The sequence below is a fragment of the Rosa rugosa genome, chromosome 1 (genome assembly GCF_958449725.1).
Source record: "Rosa rugosa chromosome 1, drRosRugo1.1, whole genome shotgun sequence".
Classification (NCBI taxonomy): domain Eukaryota; kingdom Viridiplantae; phylum Streptophyta; class Magnoliopsida; order Rosales; family Rosaceae; genus Rosa; species Rosa rugosa.
In genome coordinates this window covers 59,831,194-59,847,598 of record NC_084820.1, presented here as the reverse complement: position 1 = coordinate 59,847,598, position 16,405 = coordinate 59,831,194, and the positions used below count along the sequence as shown (strand labels likewise).

The 16,405-nt window shown below is 39.7% G+C and overlaps 1 long non-coding RNA gene and 1 pseudogene across 2 annotated transcripts; both read right to left on the bottom strand.

The window, feature by feature from the left end:
• Positions 1-14,324, bottom strand: part of LOC133725798 (7-deoxyloganetin glucosyltransferase-like) — a 43,544-nt pseudogene extending 29,220 nt beyond the window's left edge.
• On the bottom strand, positions 10,012-13,767 carry LOC133725799 (uncharacterized). 2 transcript variants are annotated; one of them, XR_009854557.1, is made up of 5 exons: positions 13,429-13,767; positions 13,039-13,280; positions 12,863-12,932; positions 10,350-11,477; positions 10,012-10,259 (listed from the first exon to the last, which is right to left on the bottom strand). It is a non-coding gene; the product is annotated as an uncharacterized LOC133725799 (long non-coding RNA). The 2 variants fall into 2 exon arrangements; XR_009854556.1 differs by having other exon boundaries at positions 11,329-11,477.
• Positions 14,325-16,405: the final 2,081 nt, after the last annotated feature.

Sequence of the window (16,405 nt, the reverse complement as noted above, 5' to 3'; positions counted from 1 at the left end):
GGCATAGTTGGGGACAACCCCTTCTTTTCCTTGGTGTAGTAATGTAGTATCCTGGAAGCAAGAGAAGCCTTGGTACAGGGTTTGAGATGGTAGGTAAGGAATGGAGAAAAAATTGCAATATGGAAAGATAGATGGATATTTCCAGATGTTTATCCTCGTTGCCCTTCTTCACCTTCAAGTAGGGATGCTCCTCGAATTGTTTCTGAATTGATTAATGCCCTGACTAGAAGATGGGATCAAGAGAAGTTGGAAAGGTTTTTGCACCGGGAAATGTGGATCTGATTCTTGGTATCCCCTTAAGTAGTAGAGCTTCAGTGGATTGTCTTAAGATGAGATTAAGAGAAGTTGGAGATCGAGGTTTTTTGCACCGGTGAATGTGGATCTTATTCTTGATATCCCCTTAAGTAGTAGAGCTTCAATGTATCGTTGTATCTGGCATTGTCACAAAAAAGGATTTTTACTACATATAGTGCATACAATGTGGTTAAAGACATTGCATTGGGGCTGGTCTTAGCCTCTACACCAACATCAGATCCTTACACAGGCCTTTGGAATGCCATCTAGAGCGCTAAAGTTCTTGAAAAAGTAGCATTGCATGCTTGGAGAACACGTGCTGATATCTTGTAGGTATCTTGCCTACAAGAGAAGGTTTGAGTAAGAAGTGCATGTTGTGTAATCATGTACATGAAGATGGATAGCACTTATTTGTGTACTATATGTACGCTCAAGAGACTTGGGTAGCAGCTTCTTTAACACATGCTGCTGGAGCTATAAATGTGCGGATCATTTGCTTGATATATCTCAAAGTGTACAAAGGAAAAATTTGTGCAAGTGATTATGGTCTTAAGGTCTATATGAAAAAAAAAAGGAATTCTAAATTATGGGAGGACAAAAAACAGAGGCTAATTGAGACAGCTATGTTAAGCTTGGGTTGGTATAACGACTTCAAAAAGGCTAATGGTAGTGAGGCTACTCAACAAAGACAAGTCATGCATTGGGCTAAACCGGAGCAGGGATGGTTCAAGTGTAACAGTGATTGTGCTTACACTGCAAGCTTTAGTAGAGAAGGTTGTGGTATGGTTATAAGGGATGAGAGAGGTGATTTTGTTGCGAGGCTGTCAAACCTTGCTTGCAATTGACGTCACCTTTCCATGCGGAATTGATGGCTCTCCTTGAAGGTATGAATTTGGCAGAAACTTTGAATTATTGCAAAGTTATCTTTGAGACATATTGTTTATTGTTGATGCACTCTTTTTTTTTTTTGAAAAAGAAAAGTTCATTGAATTAGCGATAGAAATCGCTTAAAGGGGCATCCCAATGGAGAGCATACAAAGACCAAACCTGGCTTGATCCTAGAGCTAAGATAGCACAAATCATAAGGTGTACTACACCAACAATTTGTCCAATTACAATAAAACCCTGCTCTGAAACACTTGTAGAAAAACTAGCAAAAACTGAAGGTAAAACCCCAGCCTCCTCAAGATAATTACCAACAATAGGACCATTGTCATGACCTTGAGATTTGTAGATCAAACTATCAGACTCTGCAATCCAGGCATGCAAGAAGTTGGAAAACCAATCATATCTAAACTCGTCCCAGCCTAAAACACACTGCTCGCCAAGGCACGCAATTGTGGTACTCACAGCGCGATTATACTGAGACTCTTTATAGAGTGTAGAAATAAATAAGCTACATGAAATTAGAATCAGCACACCCAAAGAAGAGATAATTGAACAATCGAGCAGAATGTCAACGAACATATCCCCAGGATCCTAAATCCAGCCCCCTGGAGAAGTTAAGCCCAAGAGAGGGGTCCTGATTTGGGCCCGAAGGCAGCCCAAGGAGGTGGTCCGATTTGATCTGGACACCCAACCCCTATTACGCACCCAAACACGGCGTCTCCACGCTAGCACCAGCCATGACCGCTGCCACTTCAGAAGGATTCTGCCATTGCCGTCGCGGCCGCCGATCTTCGGCCACTCAAGCAACATCAACGATCTGAACACCCAAGCCCAGGACATCCAGATGCCACGTCTGACCGCCTCCTGTTCTGGAGACATATGCAATTCCGGCAAAGACGCCAGCAATAGCGAAACTCCAGTTCCCCCGCCCGACATCACCACCGATACCAGTATTAACAAGGCAATCCCAGTACTACCAGTGAAAGTCACCGCAAGATTACTTGGACCTGGATCCCACAAGCCTCTTGGAGCAATAATAAACATGATCTGCATCTACATTTCGGCAAGTATCACCGAAATCAGGTGGAAGCAAAGTGAAATTGTCAAGGAGAGGTACAGGATTGCTTTCGCCGCAAAACGACGATCACCTCCAGAGATAAGGAAGCCATGAGGCCTCCTCCTATGCGCCACCAATGAAGGCAAGCAAATACGTGTGCGGTGATGGAGGGTAGAGGAGCGGCGGCCATGGCCGTGCTCGTAAGACTCGACGCTCTGCATAGCGCCGCTAGGGTTTTAACTAAATCAGTTTTTTTGATGCACTCTTTGAATCAAAGTGCAACTGATTTATCAAGCTTGGGTCTTATACTTAATTAGGTGGAAAAGATTATGACTAGACATCCAGATACTCAGCGTGAAACTAATAGAGTAACTCATGTACTTGCAAATCATGCTCTAACTGCTTATGAGAGTCAAATTTGTAACTGCGCGCTCTCAAAATAATAGGGGATGTTATTGTTTTTTGAATCAAATCGATCAAAACGATTTCTCATTAGCAACTCTAGCTAGAGTAGTACATTACATACCTTTCCACTGCTTTGAATAGAGAGGGAAAATAAGAAAAAGTGGTATATATATCTAGTATCACTCATTAAAGAACATCCATGCTCACTTATTGTAAAGCAAGCCTATGAACTATGAAAAGACATAGTAAATAGCAAGCCTAAAAAAAGACATAGGTGCACAAAAGTGCATAGCTTTACCTAAAAAACTAGGGAATTATTGAAAGTAAACTAAAGTACTAACATATGGAAGGCCTAGGCTCACACCCAAACCCAATTCACTTAGGCCCGATTGGCTGCAGCCCAAAGGACAGTCCCACTCAAAACCCTAGCAAAAATGGCCCAAACCCGGCCCAAGTCTCCATCTCCTTGCACAATGGCACCAGCCACGACCACGACGAAGACGATTCCGTTACGGCGCCTCCATACCTGCGCCATTCCAATCCCAAATGCCATCGACGAAACGACTCCGACCACGTATGAGCCCCATATGCTGAAAACCAGGTAAAAACCAAACACAACCAAGTTTGAGTTCACCCAAACTCCATATCGATGAAGCTCACTGACGTCGACATTGCCTCTTGAAAAAAAAAGCATATCGAAATCCAATCCCTCACAATTCTCCATTGACCTTCCTAGAATCAGAACAGCCCTACCACCGTGCTTCAGAGATGCAACACCAAACTAGCGGCTGTTAAAGCCGCTCCTGCCAAACTTCAAGCACCAACACTCCAAGGAAAATGCCCCGAGCCCTTTGATGAAATCACCCGTCCGGCAGCAAGCCACGAAACGTCGACAAAGCCAGTGGCCCGCCCAGAAGTCGTGCACCGCCGGACAAGCGTTAATGCACAGATTGAACTCTGCCTTTAGGGCGCATGCAAGCGCGTTCTCCTCTCAAAAAACCATTTCAATACTAATTTGTTTTTTTTTTTTTTACTATTCAATTAGGGGATGTTATTCTAAACGATTGTAATCGTTAACTTTTTCAATGAATTTATATATCAATAAAAAAAATCAATATGTTTCTTTTTTCTCAAACAAAAAAAAAATCTAAACCTTAAACCCTAAAAGTTTAGTAAATTGATTCTCCCAACAAAACCCATCACAACCACTATAATCCCTTGATCGTGAACAAACTCTCAATCCTATTGAGCAAAAAATACATCAAAGAACACTTTATCTCTCAATCCTGGCAATCTCATGGTAAAATGCAATTAACCCTTCCTTTGAGTTGAGTCTAGTTTTACATACCTTAAATTAATTAACCCAATTCCAATCGTTACAGGTCTAGCTTCTTCCCCGAGTGCTAATTGAGAAAGGAAGCGGCAAAACCCTAATGATGTAAACCCAGATGAGTTGTCAACATTAATTATAAATATACTAAAACTCATCCACAAAAAGACAAATGAAATTAACAGTGCACTGATCATTTTGCCCTTCCATATTTATCTTAATTACCTTTATGTCCTAGCTTCTTTTTTTCTAACACATTACAGCCTTTTTTTTTTGAGAAATTTTATTAATACATCCCTAAATACTTAATACACATTCTAATTTTTTTATATTTACAATCAGATTATATGGGTAAATGAAATGACTGAAAAGACATTCATATTAGAAAAGGAACTATAATTGGAATATGTTTAATAGCTTTTAATATTGTTATAAATTCAAGTTGAAATCTTTGTCATGAGTTCATGACAAGCTTGATTATTAGCAATTATGCATTACAAAATTCTTATGATCGTTTATATTGTTTCTTGGTAATTAATAGAAAGAAAATAAAACCTAGTATGATATATATAAACCCTAATTGGAATCTCCTTCTACAAGCTTGACTACTAGCAATTTTGCATTACAAAATCCTTATGATTGTATATGTTGTTTCATGATAACTAATGGAGAGAAAATAATAACAATGTAGTTATAAACCTAGTTGGGATCCTCTTCATGAGTTCTTGATTATTTTTCAACAATTTTGAATAACAAAATTGTTAAGATTGTACAGGTCTCATGATAATAATTGAAAGAAAATTAAAATTATTATGATGATTCTGATAATTAAATGCATTTAAATTCATTATGATATATATAGAATGTTGTGATTATGATAAAGTTTAGCATGATGATTTTAATTTTGATTCATGTATAGTGATTTTATATAGAATTTTGAGATTTGAGGATAATTTAGGTAGTTTGAGTGGTGTATTTAATAAAATGATAGAATAATAAATCAAATGGGTGGTGTATTAAGTAAGAGGTGTGTATTAAGTATTTAGGGATGTGCGAATATTTTTTTTTTTTTTTTGAATAACATTACAACCTCTATGTATCTATGTTCAAGCCTTTGGGGATTGTAGTTGCAGTTGCTACTGGTTTTGGAGTGAAACCTATTGTTAACTACCAAAAGATAATGTTTGCTTATGTGTACTCTAATTGACTGAAAACACATAATGATAACAAAAATACCCGCAGCAAAGCGCGGGCTATCTATCTAGTTTTCACAAAAGCCAGGTTAGGACTCAGGAGTCACCCAACCTTCAAACTCATTATTTTCAGTACCTTGATGAGTATACTGTATACATAACTATTGACTGAATGAGAAGTGCAAGAATCCAAAAGATTCTCTAGTAGAATTCTGACTATGTATAATAACATTTTCTGCTTTTCATTATTTTACTGCCTAGTAATATTTTGTTACCATATTAATTTTCTTCGCAATTGTTGCAAGCAAGCAACACAGGATCATATAATTATGCAAGACATCATCTTTATTTAGAATTAACCAATTGAGATCACTTAAAGCTTAGAGCAAAACATAAACTCTGTTGAAACTGTGCATGGCCTTTAGAGGCATTACAATCTTTCTAGATATTAAGACTCAACGATTAAAAGAATTAACAGCCCAACAAAACTTATAATTAAGCAGTTGGTTCACTTGATATTATTTCTTTTCTGAATTAAACTTCGTTCTGAGCTTTTCTTGGTAGCACTTGAGTCACTACATTGTCTTTAGTTTGTGGGACGAAGAACCAAGGTGGACTAGTAGTGCCTTCATCTGCCAAATTCTCTCACTCAAATATTGTTCTTTAGTCTCTTGACATCGATCAGCAACAACAAAGCTAAGAAAGTACGTTCTAATGCAGCTGCATTTGTTTTACTAAATTGTCCAAGTTTTTGGATGAAGAACCATGTGGATAGCTAGTGGCTTCTTCCACACCATAATCTTATTTTTCACTTCCTTACCCCTCTCTATTAACTCTCGAACAAGTTTCTCCACTTCATCTCTGGTCACATCATTATCAATCTCCAAGCCAATGCCCCATTTCTTGCTAGTAAAGATATAGTTTGTTTGCTGTTCTGCAAAGGGTGGCAAGCAGAGCATAGGCAGTACTTCTGCGCACAAACTCCCAATGGTTGAATTCCAACCGCTGTGTGTTAAAAAGCCTCCAACTGATGGGTGATTAAGGACTTGCTCTTGCGGGCACCAGCTTGCTATTAGACCTCTTTCTTTAATTTCAGCTAAAAACTCTGGTGGTAAAACTGCTGATTTACCAACCACCAAATCAGGTCTTATTATCCACAAGAATGGAAGCTTGGTGATCACATGTTCCCAAGCAAACTCAATGAGATGTGGTGTCATGACCACTATACTCCCAAAATTCATATACACAACTGACTTTGGTGCCTTATCGTTTAGCCACTGTAGGCACTCAGTTCTGCTTTCCATAGGCTGTATCCAATAGGTTTCATGACCACTATTCTCCCAAAATTCATATACACAACTGACTTGGGTGCCTTATCGTTTAGCCACTGTAGGCACTTAGTTTATTCTTTCCATAGGCTGTATCCAATAGGCCTCAAATGGTCCTCTGGGATTGGAGGAGCTTTGCTAATTTAAGCATTGTCTTTATATGACTTTCAAGTGGAACTGGAATGAAAACAGCATGAAGCTTATTGGCTACTTGCTCATCTTAGATTCTGTATTACTTTATGAATGAATCTCACACAATTGCAGTCTTTTATAGGGTTAACAACATTTTGTGTGGATCATCATTCCTTCAATGTTGCTATAAAGTGCAGAGCCACATACAATAAATTTTGGCATGCAGTGGGGTTGGAATTTCATATCAGTAGGCACAACAGTATTCCTGCACTTCAGAAACACGATTTTCCTTTTCCGGACAAATGACAATTAAGCTGGCGGTAGGATAGACAACATTTAGAAGGTTAGTTTTTAACTCCGGAGAGAACCCATATCTTCAACTATTCTAATCCTCACTTCGCTGCCCTGAGTGCCCTCCACTACTTGGGATAATCCCAACTGCTTGTCCACAAGAAATTATTCTGCGGTCTTAGACAACCGCATGTCATTCTGAAACAGACAACTTTATTTCCACCAAAAAACAGAAAATTGCCGGCACAAACAGAAACCTGGAGCCTGGACTGTATCTGCAGTATATCTTTCGAGTTAAAAAAAAAAAACCAACGAAAACAGAAAACTGTCAACATTCTCATGGATATTATCAGCTTTTCGTTAGTAGCACATGATTCACTAGATTGTCCAAGTTTGTGGATGAAGAACCATGCAGAGCAGTTGCTTCTTCTGCAAGTTTCTTCCATTCCATGACCTTATGTTTCATTTTCTCATCCTTCTCTCCTTCCATCAACTCTCTAAAAAAAGAGGATACATGCTCCCGGTAATATTAATACAATAGGTATTACAACGCGCTACACGCGCCCTAACTACAGAAGGTTTTTTTCCCCTGTTTCTATCGCGCTCGTCCGGCGGCGCGCGGAGGCTGGACTGGCCTCTGGCCTTCCTGTCGTCTGTTCCGCTGCCGGACGGGTGATGAGTTTAAGGCATGGGACAGCGTCCTAGGGGCTATGGCTACTCAAGGCTTGGCAGATGGTTCGGTGGTTTTTCTGTCCCACTCCCTTTCACATACGGTGGCCGGTGTTCCGATCTTGGTGATGTGGGCGACGGATTGGGATGGGAGGCAGTGGGATCCCAATCTGCTTTCCTTCCAGGCGGTGTTGCCGTCCTCTTCTTGGTGGCTTCGATCTGGTTGTTCGGGTGACCCTTGTCGGGTTTGCTGGGTTTCCAGTTTGGGGCTCTTGGTGGGTGGTGACGCTCCGTTGACGGCATCTGAGATCGACTTTGACGTGTTTCGAGTGGTGTGACGTGGTTCTGGCGGTGCTGGTTCGGCGGCGACGGCGCTCGGTTGTGCACGTAAAGCTGCTGTACGAAGGATTGGGGCGGGGCCTGTTGGGCCGATCTGCTGGGTCTTCTTTAGTTGGGCTCTTCTAGTTTTTTTTTTAGTTTTTTTCCTTTTTACCTTGGTCTAGAACCCTAGGTTTGTACTCTCTACGTTTGTTAGGGAATTACGCACTTTCGTGCCTCTAGCAAATCCTCTAGAGTGGTAACGACAGAGGATTCTCGAGATAAGGTATGGGCAATGGGAACTCTTGATTTCCTGGTCCTGTTCTGTGCCTAGTATTTGCTTTCTAGAGTCTAGTGCTATGTAAGTTAGCTTCTCTAATTGTACACCAATTGAGGTCTCTAGGCGATTAGGGTTGTTATAACAAGAAGCTTAGATAGTTTTGGGGTTTGGGCATTTAGCTAGGTACTGTAATAAGTGAGCGCATTTGTCTACAGTGAGGGTCCCCTGTCATTTGCTTGGCAGCTCGTGCCAGCTAGAACTGTTGGTATGAGGCAGCTTGTGATGTATGTGCCTTCTGGCCATGGATAAGTTAATGAAATTATCTATTTTCTCTCAAAAAAAAAATCAACTCTCTAACATGCTTTTCAACTTCGTCTCTCTTGACATCATTACTGATCTCCATGCCAATATCCCGTTCATTACAAGCAAACCACAATTAGTTTGCTGGTCTGAAAAGAATGGCCAACACAGCATTGGCACACCTGCAGACAAACTCTCAATGGTTGAATTCCAACCGCTGTGTGTTAAAAACCCTCCAATGGATGGGTGGTTAAGCACTTGCTCCTGTGGACACCAACTTGCTATAAGACCTCTTTCTTTAGTTTCAGCTACAAACTCTGCTGGCAAAATCGCAGATTCATCAATAACCAAATCGGGTCTGATTACCCAAAAAAAGGGAAGCTTGGTATTTGCAAGTCCCCAACCAAACTCCACAAGATGTTGTGGTGTCATGAACGTTAAACTGCCGAAGTTCACATAAATGACTGAATTTAGTGCCTTGGAGTCTAGCCATTGGAGTCACTCCGTTTCTTCTTTCCATAGACTGTATCCCATAGACTTTAAAGGGCATTCCGGTATCTGATCAAGGAGTAACTGGTGAGGGCCTATGGCATAAACATGTACTGGAAACATAGATGAGAAAGCCTCCAAAACATGGGGCTCCAATGCTTCAAATGTATGAACAATAACTGCTGAAGCTTTCTGAATTCCTTCAATATTCCTTCCAAGCAGAAGTTCCAGGCACTGTTCTCGGGATCTGTAACTCGAAAATTGGTAGGGAGATCCTTCAAACGGATATCTTTCATTCCTGGAATCCAATCTACTACCAAGTCCAAATATCCGTTTGTCAAACAGCTCTCATCTGCAAATATAAACCCAAGTAATTAAAAAATAAAAGAATAAATTAAATAAAACATTTATATGTGTGTGTGTGTGTGTGAAAAAACAGGGAAATACTATGAAAACTGCTTCTATGATTCTTTGATGGATCACCTTTGAGTGGTGCAAGTCCTTTTTTTACCAAAGTTGGGAATTGTGCGAATCCCATGAAGCTACATGCAGCAATAGTAAAGAAGAGTGTGACAGGGATGCCATTTTCTTCCGCAGCTGTTAAGGTGAATGGCATCCATCCATCTGAAACGATGCGAGTCACCGGAGGGTTACATGTTTTGGTTGAACTACTTGCAGTGTCATTTATCTTTGCAAGGAGGTTGCGAAATGAAGCCAAGAAATTTTTCCTGACTGAATCACAAAGCTCAACGACATCTTGGGAGGTATCACAACAACAAAATTAGTCTTTTACGACACACAATGTGCACCGTAAAAGACAATTTTACGACACAAAGAAACGTGTCGTAAAAAACCATGTCGTAAAAGACAAATTTCTCTTGTGGCACACGAAATGTGCGCCGTAAAAAAACATTTTTTGCACGTCGTAAAACTCTTTTGTACGCCGTGAAAGATATTTTACAACTTTGAGTCTTTGATTGTGTCGTAAAATACCATTTTGCGTGTCGTAAAAGATATCTTCATTTACTCTTTTAATAGACAATACTTTCAATTAAATCCTTTCATTCAACCATAGTAAACAAAAGCATTCATATAATAAATTATATCAATTAACTTCATATTACAAAATCATAGTATAATTAAACTGGTTTTCAAATATAGAACATGCTAGCTAGATTAGAATTGTCTTCAGATTGATTACATGAGTACTTGCAGGGGCTGATGATAGCTTGATATGATGCCACATGCCAACCATTTCCCATAAAGAAGTCGTACATCATAGAGCCTACAAAGACGAGCAATGACAAACATTAGTAAAGTGGGCTCTTCAATCAGTCCATATCTCTGCTAAAATGAAAGCACATCAACGTAAAACCTCATCAAACCAAATTCGCTTATTAGATTCTCCATCTATCACATTTGGCAATTGACCAGAACAGGCCATCAAAAGAAAGCACGACTCTTGAAACTTTAGGAACTGATTATAGATCTCCAGAATTATCCATTGCAACTCCATCAATCCACAATTCAAACAAGACAAACAACAAGATCATCTACAGACAAGGAAATACTCCAACAGAGAAAGCATGAAGACTGGGTTTGCAAACCAACCAAAACAATCACGGATGTATCAGATCAAAGTAATACAAAATCCACCAACAACCCATCATCACAAAAGCAAATAAACCATGAAACATGACCACCATCGATAGTTAAAGAAAGAGCAGTGAGAAAGATTTAGATTATCCTATCCGATTGAAAAATGAAATGCAACGGCAAAAACTTCAGACTGAAAAATCAATTCCATTTCCCATCAGATTATCCTATATGCTAATCAATCAGTTCGAAAAATTTATCAGAAAAGAAGCATTTTTAAACTAGTAAGGGACTAAAACAAGTTTAAACACATATAGCCTACTGCATTATTTCTAGAGCAACATCTAGTCAGTGTGCCTGTTTCAGTAACTTGAGACTTGACAGATCCCAATGAATCACTAATCATATAACATACTTCTCGTCCGTACAATACTCGTCGCTTGACCAGTTCGAAGGAATTTCCTCCTAACCTATAAAGTGAAATGAACTTACAGGCATGAATTGGTGAAACTCATGCTTCCCACCACTTTCACAACACCAAAAAATTATCATTAATGAGAATTCTAGTGCGATAATTTAGTAAGAGAAAAAGACTATGATGCATCTCATCACTTTCACCTATGTAAACTACTAGTTGCATGTCAAAGGGTGGCCAGTGAAGAGGCAGGCATTAGGGCTGAAGAATTTGATCCAAGGAAAGTTAATAAATAAAACCACGAATAGAATATTGCAATACAAGGCAAAAAAATTCTACAAACCAAAATAGCCTCGATCTCTTCTTTGGATACTGGTGTTCGTGGGGGTTGTTCAGAAGCTTTTCCTCCCAAAGTTGTTGAAGCCTTTGAACTTGAGAAGAAAGCTTGAGCAGAATCTCCAGCCAAAGGTGCTGCTGTCTGGGATTCAGAACCTGTTGCAATGAATTACAAGGTTTAAAGACAAAAACAAATTGTCCGTAAAGAACTAGTATTGAAACAAAACACGATGGGTAAAAAGAGAAGAAGCAAGAAACTTAATAGTTGGCTCAAAAGAAGCATCAGAAACTAAGCTGAAGAAAATCAAAAACAAATTGACCATAAAGAACAAATTTGTTTAAAGACAAAAACAAATTGTTCATAAAGAACAAATTGTCCATAAAGAACTAGTATTGAAACAAAACACGATGGGTAAAAAGAGAAGAAGCAAGAAACTTAAGAGTTGGCTCAAAAGAAGCATCAGAAACTAAGCTGAAGAAAATAAAAAATGGTGTTGTCATGTATATCAAAATATTACTCGTTGATGCAAAGCACAGAATACTCAGCTACTCACAGTGTACTTAATGTCATGTTACCAGAGAGTATTATGTTGTTTCCTTATCAATCACAAGAACAGTCTCAAGCATTGCTTCACATCATCAATAATCCTCCTTAACCAGCTAACGTCACAACGTATTAGACTGTCTAACCAAAGACTGATATCCTATATATACATTACATGATGAGAGTGGCCAGAACTTTAATGCTTATTGCAATAGTTAAACATGATTCCACAAGCCTAAAGTACGCATGACTGAGAGCACAAAGGAAATTGATAAACTTTTAATCAATAAGGCTCCAAAGGCCAGTCTCCGTAATTTATGACTATATATTATCAGCCTAAGATGTGGCTTACCCCACTTGGCCTATGTCTCTCTTACAAAACCATGAAACTGTAAACTCGATTTAAACAGCACCTACTCATAAAACTGGGTATGTGTTTCGGGGTGTGCTGCATTAGTTCACTAACCTCAGAACATAATGGCTCTTCACTTTAGTGGACCGAGCACAGAATTATTCCATGGATAACTTCTGACTTGGTGACTTTATTAACTACATTTCTTTTCTATCTCAAAGTATGCTTGAAGAGGAATCGTATATATCATGAAACAGCAGCCCACCATCATTCACATGCATAAAGCAGTATAATTCCAAAAGATCAGAAAGTGGCAATCAAGAAAAAGATGACTGTTACTTGGACTATCAAGAAAGTGGCAAAATAATAAGAATCTGAGGTGAGTTGCATAGAAATTTCTTGGACCATTAAGGGCTCTCTCCCCCCCCCCCCCCCCCCCCCCCCCAAATCTTTGTAATCAAACTCTATCATGCCCAATATTGAAAACCACAGCTAAATCCACGATACATTGAAAATTCTAACATGCAACTACTTCAAACGAAACCCAGTTAGAGGGTAATTGATAGTGTCATTACATTCTTGTTATTTCTATATAAGAAAATTAAGCAAGTGCAAAGATATACACTCACAAAGAAATGGACTTACAAACCCATTCCAGCTGCCAGCCCATTATCAACAAACATCAACAATCGCTATCGGTTTCATATAACAAGATCTGTACAACAAACATTGAACCTATCCATATAATCACAATGCCAACACATAATTGAATTAAAAAATCGAAACTTACACCAAAATTATCAAAATTGAATTAGAATTACCTCAAGATGAGCTCGAAGATGATCATCAGAACCAGAATTGAGCTCTGTACCCCATGAAACTTCGCTGAAGCACAGCTGCCAGAGCCCGACGGCGAGCTTCCGAGCAGAGGCCTCGGAGGCTCCGGTCGTGAAGCTTCCAGTGCTGAAGTGGACTGGACGGAAGTCGGTGAGTCTGGCGCCTGTACAACGTCGTTTTCCGGCGACGAGAATCGGCACCGCCTGAGTGATTCATTTGTTGGCGACTGTACAACAATTACTCTATCAGAAATCCTATAAAGGAAAACCACACAAACAGATAATCCGAAACTAAAAACGAATTGTAGAGATTAAAATCGAAACCCTAATAAAGGATACAGTTAACCTAGGCGGAGCAAGAAGAAAGGTACTGACCACTTGAAATCGACGCCTCTGATGGCCATGGAGGTCGAGCTATGCACAAATCGCTGCGAGTGAGATACAAGATCCGACGATGTTTTGAATCCGAGTGAGAGACAAGATCCATTGAGGAAGGAAATGCTTGAATCGGACGCCGATCTTTCGCGGACGGAGAGAGGTTTGGGAGAGAGCAGAGGTCGCCGGAAAAAGAGAGAGGCGGTAAGGGAGTGAACGGTGAACCACCACCGAGTCGCCGAGTCAGAGTCTATGGCCTCTGAGATGAAATCAATTGCAACCATTTACGCCGATCTCGGAAGAAGGAAGATTGAAATCAGATCCCTCCGTTTTGTTTCTCTTTTTTCAATCAAAACAAAAGAAAATAAATTTAATATACTTTGATCCAAAAAAAAAAAAATTAATACATTATAACTCATTTACGACCTGCATGAAAAGTAAGTCGTAAAAAACTAGTAAAATAACTCATTTACGGCACACATATTGTGTACGTCGTTAATATATAACTAAATTTACGGCACACATAACATGCATGCCGTGAATGACCTAAATAAAGACATTCTGACGGCACACATGAGATGTGTGTCGTAAATGATAGTCTTTTACGGCGCACGTCAAATGTGCGCCGTAAAAAACTGATTTTGCTGTAGTGTATCTTCATCCGAAGTTGGAAGGCCATCTGGAATGGTTTCGAACTGAAAATCAGGCAAGCCATCCAGGGAGTTGGGTCCTAGAGATTTTAGAAAGCGTCTGTGATTGAACTCTGTGTTGACAAAGGTTATATGAAAACCTCTATGGTGTAGGAGTTTTGCAAATTTAAGCATTGCTATATGGCTTTGAAATGGAATTGGAACACATACAATATGAGGCCTACTAGCTACTTCCTTGGAACTCATTTTAGCTTTTGTATTTTCGTGTATGAGTATGTATGTGTTTACAGTTGAACAAATGCAGGGTTTTATAGAGTTACTAGCATTCTGTCTTGATCTGTCTTGGGACAATTGGTTGTACACAAAGTGTAGGGGCACATACAATAAAATTGGCAGGCAGCGGGGTGTTCTTCATGCTGTTCTTTCACAATTTACATACGTCAAAGATAACAAGGTTGAGAGAATGAATTGTTTGATATTTTATTAAGGGAAAATTTCACAAACAGTACACCAAGTAAATGCCACTAATAATTCTTATACATAAAGTTCCAAACCAATCATTTTGGTCCACGAAATCTGAAACTCGACCCACTATTAGTACACGACGTCAATGACACCGTTAATTTGACACCAAAATGTCTATTATGCCCTCAGTTTTTTTTTTAATAATTTTTTTTTCTGTTCTTTTTTTTTTTTTCCTTCGTTTTTATCTCTTTCTTCTTCCTTCTTCCGGATCCACAGCAAGAAAGAGAGAGAGAGAGAGGGATCTGAGGAAGGAGGAATCGAATAGATGAAGAAAAATCAGAAAGAAAGAAAGGAAAACTAAAGAACAGAGGTGGGTTTCGAAGTGGGTGAGCTCGGGTGTCGCAAGGGTTGACTTTTTATTCGTTGGGTTTCTTTGAAAACTTTCTTCACGAAAGTCGTAGAGCGTGTCGATACGAGTTCGTGGGCATGTGGAACGTGGAAATCGGAGTTCGTATGAGAAAGTTATGAACGATTGAAATTTGGGGAAATTTATATAAATATAAGAAAATCCGAGTTTTTTTCATAAATCCCAAAACTTCTGAAATTTCCATTTTCTTCCCCAAATTCTCTCTATTCTCTCTCCTCACTCCGTGCGACCCGACAGTGACCCGACCCGGACCCATCTCCGTTTTCCGGCCACTAGCAGCGGCGGACCTGGCTTGGACAGACGCGCCTAAGCCTCCGTCGTCGATCCCTGGTGTTGGTTTCACTGGTGGAACACCTCAGAGGGAGATCGAAGGCCCTCAGTTGTACGATCGGGACCCGACCGGTTTCCGATCTCCGGCGACTTCCCGGCCGATTTCTTCACGGTTCTGGGATTGCCTCTTCTTGCTGATCATCCCCATATAGGCCTTGCATCATGATTTTGAGTGTGGAGCGAAAGATCAAGGTTTGAAGTTTTCGACGTCCCTGATTCGATCTAGGATCTGATCAGACGCACGAGAGTAATCCAACTTCCAAGCTTGATCTAGGGCGATCTAGACCTCTTCTCGCTTAGCTCCAGGTATGAAAGTTGATCATCCCTTCATTTTGAACAAGTTTGTAGTTGATGACTTTGGCATCGGAGGTGGTTGATTCGGCGTTGACCGCCGTGGTTGACCACAATCTGAACCACCGCTTGTGGCGGCGCGTGGTGGCGCGTCGGACCTCTAAAATGTGTTATGTTTTCATTTTATTTATCTACGCATCGATACGGTCGTTTTGATATATTAGAGGGTTATTTTGGAGATCGCATGATTTAGTTATGAACATTAACGTTTTAGGGTTTTTCGGTTCAATCGATGCTTGATCCGTAAGGATTCGGTCGTCTGATTGACTTGTAGTTTTGGTATTTGGATCGTATAATTATTCCGGAGACCTTGAGTGGTCTCGGATGAAGTTTTGTCTCAATCGGGATTACTTTCAGAATTTTAGGGTAAATGGAGTTCGAATTATAATCGTTTTCGATTCGTGGACTAAGTTAGGATCGTGTTTGATTAGGTGATTGACGGATCGATAGGTGGACGATTACGGATTGTTGTTTTTGGGCTGTTGAGAAGACGCAGCTGGATTAGAGGTGAGTAAATCTCACGGTGTTTCGGTTGATAAATTAGTTATGTTTTATTTTAGTATATTTTATTGTTAACATGAGAAATCATTTTCGAAACAAATTATTTTTTAAAAATATATGAACTTGATCGACAACGGTTCATGGGTAAGTTAAAACAATGTTTTGATATAAAATGATTTCGAGAAGTATAATTTATAAAACTATAGTTGGTATTAGTGGTCATTCTTGCGTGAATGATTACGTATATATATAT